Genomic DNA, 10,948 nt, shown 5'->3' with positions numbered 1-10,948 from the left:
GATCCATGTCAAAGTACACACTTGGAGTTTGGGCTGCTAATTTTGAACCATATTACTGAAATTTTATATCCAAGTAACTACTTTTGAATAATGCTATAAAGATCAAATTTTTTAAATTAAATTTGTAAATCAAATGATGTAATTGTTGATGATTGGATTATTATTTAACCGTTGATTAACGTGCTTGTTTCTTATTGGTGACATATCATTTGGTTTGCAAATTTAGTTTAAATTTTGGTTTCCCTAGCATTACCCAATACTTTTTATCCAAGTAGCTAGAGAAAAAAACAAAGAGAAAAACTCACATTGCCAACATTTCTCTTTGGCCTTGCGGTCGGTGGCAATCTGTATTGGTTTTTTCCCTCTGTTCCATTTTATGTTTTTGTTATCTTCTAACCATTTTCATTTCTTGTTTGTGGTCGTTATTCATTCTATCAAGGAGAGCCTTCGTTGTTGTGATCACTCACTCACTCACTCTATCGATGAGAGTTTCTTGCAGTGACAATACCTTATTGCCTAACCTAAGATCTTAGAGCGACGATCATTATCCAAATATGAGTTTGTGGTTTTTGTGATTCTTGTGGTTTGCGCATTTGGCAAACAACTATAAAATTGTGTGTTTGTCACCAACTTAGATTGAAAACTAGTTAATATCGTATCGTGATTTTTACTAACAATGGTATGCAAGTTGTCGGTATTGTTCTCTTACACCCCATGGTCCAAGGAAATTATGATCTCCTATCATTCGACCTTAATCTAACAGTAAATGATTATTTAGCCTTTGATGTTGTACCTTATCGTCCACCATTGTATCAAGATCGAACGATGGGTGGATACCTACAATTTTCTTAAACCATAAAAAAATGGAACTATGCAAACACAATCCAAAACCATATTCTCACTTGCTAAAATCCTACTGAGTTTATTCTCATTTATATTTATTATTGAATGGAATTTTGCTAATGACAATTATGGGTTTCACCTCGCAAAAATCGTAACGCAAATGCCCAAAATAGCTTCCATCTTTGTAAATACATTGTGCATATGCATCAAAAGTTGCCAAACAAAGATCCACTACGGATCTCACTGTCTGGAGTTCAAAATCAAGCAATACAGACCACTCAAACTGAGTTCAACAATAAGATGTGCCTAAATTCTTTTTTTGTAATTGTAAATAAAGCAACTTCCTTTTTCTACCTTCTGTCACATTAAAACTCAAAGCAGTGATCCAATAAGTACCCTTAATGATCAATTAACTCATTCAAATGGTTTGCCTCCCACAAATCAAGGGATCCGATTTCTCTTTCACACAAACTAAGAGCTCAGATTTCTTAATCCTTAGGCTCCAGACATTAAAATCCGGATACGATCCAAATTCCCAATATCTTTCTCCACTTTCTATATTTACTACTTTTTACCACTTTTGCATTGTGTAACTGTAAAGATTGTTTCTTTTCTTCTTTAGTGTAACAATTCTTTCAGAAAAAAAAAAAATATATATATATATATATATATATTCTTTTTCTTTTGTTGCTATTCCTAGAAAATTACATATTGGTCCCCAAATGCACATTAGTCAATGTTCATGGAAAATTGGGTGGTGTAAGAACATTATAAAAGGCAAGGAATACATGGAAATGGAATCTTCACCTTTCTCTTATCCGATTGTTTGGAACCAGATACTGCCTACAAGGTTTTTTCAATCAAAATCACACACAAAAAAGGGTTATTTCCAATTTTGTTTTAAAAAAACTTGGCCGCAATTTATCACCTATTTAAACCAATGTGAATGCTTTTAGTGGATTAGTATTGTGGTTGAAAGATCAAATTTCTTCAAAACTATATATAATAATTAGTCATCGACCTTGCTATTCATGCAAGTCCACTACAACATTCTATGATTTCTTCAATTTATCTTTAGTTACGTTGAGCTTGTAAAATAAAGAAGGATTTGAATCATGACCTACGTTCTCTTTAGTTGTCTATTAAAATACCAAAATGTCCTTAATCTAAACGGTCAAATTACCGTTTTTCTTGAACCCAAATTGTTATCTTAACAAGTTCAACCAATATCAACCTAAACCAATAGAATAAAGAGAATTCATAGTAGTATATTTCAATACTTGGCTATTTATAAGCGAGACTCCTCACATGTAGCTATAAGGTCAGGCCACATGCCATGTTAGGTAGACTTTGAAGAGTCGACCCTACTTTCTTGAGTTGGGAAAGGCACTGTGGCATATTATGGGTTTGAATGACGCCTTGATATGTGTATAAACATGAAGGCCTAGGACACATGGGGCAGACAAATGATTGGCCCTTTAAAATTCAGTGTGGCCTACTCACGACATCAATGATAAATAATGGCTTTGTTGGTCCTTGTCACTTCAACAAATTAACGGATTTTTTTCCAGAGTTGGACGACAACGATGAGTAACAAAATAAATAAAAGACTAAATTGATGAGTTTAAAACGTAAAAGACCAAAGTGATACCTTACCAAAACATAAAGGTTAAATTTGCAATGTCGTTGTTTTAGTGTTTACGACTACTCGGGCTGCCGTTTCAGTTCAGATGTGCAGACACTCATGGTGAAGCACTTTCTCTGTCGCATATTTGTTGTGTTTCCCGGTAGAAGAAGATGAAAAAGAAGCGTAACCAGTAGCTTCAATTGAACCCTAACTGGGCTCAGCTCTAATCGTCAACCGAGAGCCAAAGGGCCAAACATAATTTATTATTTAAATTTAAAAATTACAACAACTTAAATTTAAAAACTACAACTAAAACTTAAAAAATACAACTTAAATTTAATAACTACAAGTAAATTTTAAAAAATACAACTTATATATTTCAAGTCAAATGTGAGAGGTTTTATTTAGAGTATTAAAAAAATTAAAAAAAAAAGAAAAAAAAAGAAAAAAAGAAAAAAGGGAAGTGGGTGGGAGAGGAAGTAGAAAAAAAAAATGGAAGTGGGTGGGAGAGTCCCACATCAGCTGTGGGAGAGGAAGTATAAAAAAAAATGGAAGTGGTGGGAGTCTCAGATCGGTTGTGGGAGAGATTTGAGCAAGCTCCAAAGCCTATAAAAAGAACACCCAAACATTCAACTAAACATACTTTCTGGGCCTATAATTAAATATATATATATATATATATATATATATTTTTTTTTTTTTTTAAATTTGGCCAAATTTTTATGTAGTTGTAGTACGAATAAGTAGGGATCGTTATAGGCCGGAGATTAGAAGCGATGCTAATCGACTCAATTTTAATATCTAAAACACTAAACTAGACTCAAAAACAGAAAACTAGACTTTAATGACTCAAAACAAACTAGAATGACTCAAAACAGCACAAAACAAGCAAATTGACTCAAAACAGAAACTAAAGATGACTTTGGGACGAATTTTAACTTAACTTTGACTCAAAACACTAAAAGAAACAAATTTAAACAGGTTCTAACTAAGTAGACACGAAATATTAAAGGGGGGGGGGATTGGTTTTGACGAATTTAAAACTTAAACAAACAAGTTGCAGAAACAAAGTAAATTGACACGAATTTGGGTGAATTGATGGGTGATAGGCTAGCTAGAGGGTCCTTCTTTCCTTTCTCCTTGCAAGGCTGCAGCACAAGGGATTTCTGTGTATGATGGATGAGTGGTTCGAATTGTGTTGTCTTAGGGATGAATGGTTGTACTTTTGTGCGGCAGAAACATATTTATTTCAAAGGGAGAAGGACACGGCATTAATTAAATTTTGGGAAATATTTGCACTCCAAATCCACAAGGAAAAAGGCTAATTAAAATCAAAATCTAAGATGGAAAAGGGAAAGAAGATGCGGCATGATCCTAGAGGAAAGGGGAATGCCTTGCACGGCATGGGAAGGGGTTTTCTAGAAGGAATAGGTGCGGCTCCCTTTAGGAATGGGATTAGGCCTTCTAAAATCATTTATTTAAATTTCCTAATATAATTAGGGATCCTTCTTGCAGCTAGAACCTAGGTGGTGTAGGATTAGAATAGGGTTAGGACAAAATAAGGTAACTTGGCTAACATTCCTTCCTTCTTGCTGAGCTCCATATCTTCTTTGTCTTGAATTAATTCTTCCATCTTTTTAGCATATTCTTAGCCCTTCTTGAACTTCAAATTCGTCCATCCACCTTGCTTCATGCATATGCTATCCATTCCGAGCCCAAAACTGCTCTAAAATGCTCCAAATTGCATTTTCTTGCCACTCTAGCCAATTGAACCTACAAACACACGAAAATAGCTTAAATAACTATAATAAATAGAAACTAACTCACTAAATGCAAAGAATTAGGTTAACAAAGTCGCATAAATATGCTCCTATCACTAGCTGATGTTGTGGAGTAAAAAATAATCAAGAAAATTATGGAGGCCACACGTGAACTCTTGGGTGAAAAAGACAAAATTACTCTCAAGGCACATCGAAGCTTCTACGTGCAAGCAGCGGACAATCATAAGTCAATCAAGGTCAAAAATGATCAAAATAGGTAATTATTCAAAACTTATTTCATCTTATTTCATCCATCATCATCAAATCCTCCCCACAAAGGTAACTCCCAAATTATATTAATTAGCTAATTAATTGATTTATTACTCAATTAATTCATAAATTAGCTAATGAATTGTGAATCACACTCAAAAAACCACTAAAACGGCCGATTCCCATCTCTCCCAAATGGGCCGGCCACATGCTATAAATACCACCCCATTTTCTTCAAAAAACCAAGTTGAATCCTCTTGCAAAATTCTCTAAATTCTCCAAACACTTTTCTATCAAAATTCTAACTTTGGCATCAGAGGTTCTTCGGCCAAAGCCCCCCCTATTCTTCGTGGGCGCGTGAGGCTCTTGGTCTTGACCTAAGGTGTTAATTGTTTTGTAGGTGCAATTTTGTCCAAGAAGAAGAAGGCATATTTTTACATCTACAGGTGTCAGGCTGACGTCAGCTAGCCGTTGGTTTCAAATTTATGGCTCGGCCCGGGGCTAGCTGGCTGACTCATTTGGGCTAGCCGGTTGGCCCTTTTTTGTCCAATGGGGTCCACGAGTCCTTTGGCCTGGTCCTCGGTTGGAGACGGTTTTCGGGCTATTTTCGGCCTTCTGGTCATCTAAACCTTTCGGTTGGAGATGGTCTTAGGTACCTAACAAAAGCACCTTTCTTTTTTGCCTTTTATATTAGCACCCCACAAAATGTTGAATGCACCCCACATTAAAATTTAATATTAAATGACTTATTTACCCCACTATGCAATGACAATTTTGACCTTATTAGTTTAAAAAATAAAGATAAAAATTTCTATATACACCCCAAATCACTTTTAGCATATTATTTATCTTCTCAAATATCAAAACCCTCCCACCTTCCATTGTTGAACAAAAGCCTAACCAATGAAACTACGAACATGTTGATTGAGAAAAATTTCTTTTGACGAATGGAACACGAAATTGATATTTTGGAAGCTTCACATGAGGTAAGACTTCATATTTTTCATTGTTTGAGTAATTTCAACAACATCGATAATTATTTAATCTTGCGTTTGATGCATTATTTAAACTTCTATATTCATATTCACCTTTTAGAGATGACAAGGATTACATGAAGAATTAAACACCTAAATTACCACCAAATATTAAAAATAGACGAGATGGGTTTTAATAGTGGAATTGAAAACAAACCCATATATGATTTAAATCCCAGGAGACATTTTTGTCAAATTCCAGTCGGCATTTTTGGTCCAAATTAAAAGCTTTATCTCTGGCATTTGAGTGCAAGGTCAACACATGTGCTTTGAGTGCCCAGTGCGGATACAAAATGAAACACCTCTCATGAGACAATATCATCATCCTGAATTCCTGAGGAATAGATGAGGAATTGGGAAGATTGCATTGCGTGCAACTGTTGCATGATTATTAAGCTCATTCGTATGTCATGTTTAGTCTTTATTTCCTTGAGTTTCGGCAGTGTGTTCGTATGTCATGTCTGTCTTGGAATAAGCTCCGCCGTCGCCATTCATGGATGTCGAATGGATGGATAGATACTTTGTTCAGTTGTTATTTTCTTGTGTTTAATAGGGGTTTGGTTTGCTTGTATTGTTTGTCTGCGAATAACTATTACTATAAGCTAGCAGCAACGCCTGTTGTTGTTGGGATTTCCTAAATGTATATGATCTCATTCATTGTTTTCACTATTATCTTGATTTCGGGCTTTGTCTTGCGTGGAATTTGTCACATCCCGGCCAGGGCGGGACCACTTCCCAAGCCCGATTCCACAGTAGCACGATATTGTCCACTTTAGGCCCCATCACACCCTCACGATTTTGTTTCTGGGAACTCACATGAGAACTTCCTAGTGGGTCACCTATTATGGGAATGCTCTCGCGCGCTACTTGCTTAACTTCGGAGTTCCAATAGAACCCGAAGCCAGTGAGCTCCCAAAAGGCCTCGTGCTAGATAGAGATGGGAATATACATATAAGGCTAACAAGATCCACTCCCAGGGTGATGTGGGATGTCACAATCCACCTCTCTTAGGGACCCGACATCCTCGTCGGCACACACGCGGCCAAGGTTAGGCTTTGATACCAAATTGTCACATTCCGGCCCAGGCCGGACCACTTCTCGGCCCCAATTCCACCATAGCACGATATTGTCCGCTTTGGGCCCCAACACACCCTCACGGTTTTGTTTCTGGGAGCTCACACGATAACTTCCCAATGGGTCACCCATCATGGGAATGCTCTCGCGCGCTACTCGCTTAACTTCGGAGTTCTGATGGAACCCGAAGCCAATGAGCTCCCAAAAGGTATCGTGCTAGATAAAGATGGGAATATACATATAAGGCTAACAAGATCCACTCCCCTGGGCGATGTGGGATGTCACAGAATTTGTATTGATAACTTGCTCCAGTCAAGAACATCATCAAATGGTACTGCTGTAATTAGTCGAAATTTAGAACAAGGACGCCTTGCATACGTTGCCCCACAACTCTAGGCCTTGTCACTTTCAAATGATTTGAAATCTTTCAGCAAACTAAACGTTCAAATGGTTAAATTCAGTCCCTGAAAATAAAAAATGAGTGTTATAAGATTTGAGAAATGTGGGGTGTATGTACAAAATATAAGGTGTATATTGAGAATGTGGGGTTGGGGGGGTATTATGGGAAAATATGTGGAGTGTATTAAGATCATTTTTAAGTAAAAAAGCAAAGGTGAGATGTATTAAGTATGTGAGGTTTATTCAACAATTTGTAGGGTGTTAATATAATAAGCCTTCTTTTTCTTGAGGGTTTTTTTTTTTTTTTTTGATAAAGACTTGGGTTTAATTTTAAAGAGCACAAAAGCCTTGATTTTTTCTAATTTTTTTTATTTGATAATTTTATTTACAGGGAAGCTGAAGGGGAGACCAGATGAGGAGTTGGATAATGATTGTTCGTCTCGTATCAATCCACTCACTCCAGTTAGTGATGATTCCGGAAGAGGAGTTGACCTTACTTTCTTGAGTTGGGAAAGACACTGTGGCATATCATGGGTTTGAATGATGCCTTGATATGTGTATGAGCTTGAAGGCCTAGGACACATAAGGCAGACAAATGATTGGCCCTTAAAATTCAATGTGGCCTACTCACAGCGTCAATGGTAAATAATGACTTTGTTGGTTCTTGTCACTTCAGCAAATTAGCATTTTTTTTCTTTAGAGTTGGACGACAACGATGTGTAACAAAATAAATAAAAGACTAAATTGATGAGTTTAAAACATACAAAACTAAAGTGATAACTTACCAAATCATAAAGGTTAAATTTGCAACGTTGTTGTTTTGGTGTCTACGATTACTCGGGTTGCCGTTTCAGTTCAGACGTGTAGACAGTGACACTCACAGCGAAGCACTCTCTCTGTCGCGTATTTGTTGTGTTTCCCGGCAGAAGAAGAAGAAAGAAGATGAAAAAGAAGCGTAACCAGCAGCTTCAACTGAACCCTAATTGGGCTCAGCTCCAACAGAAGCTCAAGAGCCATGCCCCAACTACCACAACAATCTTAGGTACCTAACAAAAACACCTTTCTTTTTCTTGGGCTTTTTTTTTTTAATTTTATAATTTTTGATAATTTTATTTACAGGGAAGCGGAAGGGGAGACCGGATGAGAAGTTGGATGATGATTCTCCGTCTCGTATCAATCCACTCACTCCATTTAGTGATGATTCCGGGTAATTATTTGAACATGTTTCTTCTTTTAATGTGTGTTTGGTTGCTGAGAAAATGCTGGAGAAAAGAAAAAAGAACTTTCAAATGTTTGTTTTTTGGGTGGTTGTTTAGGTTTTTGTATGAATGTTGAAGAATATTGGTTTTACCGTAAAACTACTAATATGGGTGCAATACAATCTCTTAGTCGTTGTAAGGCCCATTCACCGATGTGATAGTCTTTTACCTTCACATCCTTACATGCCCCTTCACGGAAATTTGCTTTCTCCTTTTACTGATGCGGGACTTTTTTACATGCATATCCTCACACGCTCTTTAACGTGCGACAAATTTTCAAGCTGTTGTTGACAACATAAATCATGTAATGTGGAGCACGTGGGCCAACCTACTATGATATTATTAAGAAAGTTGAGAAATTGGCAATATGAGGAGTAACTGAACATCTTATTTCTTGTAAGGAATTTCCTTTCAACGATGTGAGACTCTTTTATCTTCACATCCTCACAGTTAAGTTTTTTGGGTTTGTTGAGAGGTGAGGTTTTTCTTCTTTTTGTTTATGAAAAAGAGTAATTGTTTCAGGTTGTCTTCACGATCACCCTGTTTAATTTTGTTCAAGTTCATCTCCATTAAACATTTAGATAGACCTCGAAAGCTATGCTGACTAGTTTCATTATCAGTCGAAATCTAGTTGACATAGAATGAACTCAAATTTTGTGAAATTTTGAACCACTCAAGGGTTTCAATTTTAATAGAAGAAAGAACTTATATCTTTCATTTTCTACTCAAGTAAGGAGAGACACTTAGTCTTATTGTTTCTTTCTATCCATTCATCAGGAGATAGATATGTTTTACTAGAATGCAACTTCGTGTAACTAGATCATGAATTTGACATTGATTTCCTATGTGCAAAATCTAAATGCTCTAAGTGGTCATATCACTGAACTCATGAACCATTTGACAACTTGATCGTAGAAATAGCCATGGATTGTGAAATGGTTGGTGTCGGTCAAGGAAACAAAAGCGCCCTTGGACATGTTACACTGGTAATCCTTAGTTCCTTTTCTTTTACTCTCTGTTCTGTCATATTGTCTTTGGACATGCTAGATCTCTGAGCTTGGCATTGTTGGCAAACAGTTTTGTATCTATTATTTCCTTAGTTGATTCGTTAGTTGTGTTTCAGTAGATGGATATTATCTTACGATTGGTACTTTAACTTGTTAGGATCACTGATTTCTAATAGTCCAGTTTCATGGCAGGTAAATAGATGGGGAAATGTTGTATATGATGAGTTTGTTCGCCCGGTAGAATGCGTTGTTGATTTTCGCACTGAAATAAGTGGCATTCGTCCCCAAGACTTGAGAAATGGTTGACTTTTATTTGAATTTATGTTGAATGCAGGTGCTCTTCATTAGTCAGATGTGATTCTTTCATCTGATGGTTTGACTTAAACAGGCATTGCTTTTAAGTTATCCCAAGGAGGACATCAGGGATACATTAGAGTATGAACCGTTTATGAGGTAATTTTTTTTCTTTCTTTTATACTTCTTCAAACATCAAAATTGTGCCGATCGTCTTGAAGTATTATGATGTGTCCTCATGATATATGTGGTTGGGGAGGCAGGGGGAAGGGTCCAGAAGGGCACTTCGGCGTATTGCAGCTGAGTTTCTTGACGTCAAGATCCAAAATGGAGAGCATTGCCCTGTTGGTAATTTGATTCTTAGATGATGATTATTGATCGTTTTTCTTAATACAGTTCGGTATTCTTATTGCAATGTCTGTACTGCATCTTAAGCATTAGGAATGTAGGATATTGATTTCAAAACTTCCACTGAAATGTGAAAAGGCTAATCAAAATTCAAAAGGAACAACGCTATACAGCCTGACCTTTTATCCCGACATTTCTTTCCCATGCTAATATCGGGTTTGACACATTGTTCTTCTTTTATTGCAATTATGTGCATGTAAGTTGGGGAAAGAAAGGGTGGGATAAATATCATTTTCCTATCAAAAGTTTGAATTGGTGTAGATGTTTTCATGCCAAACTAATGTATTACCTGCTTGGCTGTCGTCCTGGTAGTCGTTTTGCTCCATTTCTTAATGTGTTTCAGGGTTTATATTAATTAACTTTCAATTCTTCCGTGTTTCTGCATATTATCTATCATTGGCTTCTCATGAACAAAATTTGTTGAAACTTTGCAAATGGTCTAATTGATGATACTGTGTCAGATAGAAGATGCTTGCGCTGCAATGGTGCTTTATCAGAAAAACAGAAAAGCATGGGAAAAGAGAGTTAAAGATCAAATTAAGCTCAAACAAAAACAGAAAAAACGCAAGCCTAAAAGGAAGTGGGCGAAGGGAGATGAATTGGAAACTGATGATGTAGAAACGGAATCCTAGTACTAACTGTGTGTTTGCAGTTCCATTTTCAATTTGGAAGAGAAGGAAGCACAAAATCGGTGGACTACCAGACAATTTCCGTCACCAAACAGAGCTACGCGTAGTCTCAAGGGCTTGGTCGTTAACTTTCCAATTGATCAGAAGATTTTCCTTCATCACCATTCTTTCTCCCATAGTCGAAAACTTCCATTTTTGTCTGCTAAATTCTATTTGATATGTGATCATTTGGTAAAATCTATGTACCAACAAAATACATGCTGTAAAATCATTGCTTTTATGTACAATACCCACCCCTCCTCCCCCCTCCTCTTGAAATTGAATTGTTAGTGCAACATTGATCT

General features: G+C 36.5%; 1 pseudogene across 1 annotated transcript; it reads left to right on the top strand.

The window, feature by feature from the left end:
- Nucleotides 1-7,949: 7,949 nt before the first annotated feature.
- On the top strand, nt 7,950-10,639 carry LOC137741926 (uncharacterized; annotated as a pseudogene). Its single transcript, XR_015953594.1, has 6 exons — nt 7,950-8,049; nt 8,127-8,211; nt 9,168-9,252; nt 9,466-9,726; nt 9,827-9,915; nt 10,441-10,639. The product of XR_015953594.1 is annotated as an uncharacterized LOC137741926 (transcript).
- The last annotated feature ends 309 nt before the right edge of the window (nt 10,640-10,948 follow it).

The sequence above is a fragment of the Pyrus communis genome, chromosome 11 (genome assembly GCF_041283825.1).
Source record: "Pyrus communis isolate YQ-2024b chromosome 11, ASM4128382v1, whole genome shotgun sequence".
NCBI lineage: Eukaryota > Viridiplantae > Streptophyta > Magnoliopsida > Rosales > Rosaceae > Pyrus > Pyrus communis.
Note: the sequence above shows the minus strand (reverse complement) of the source record. Positions and strands in the feature narration are given on the sequence as shown.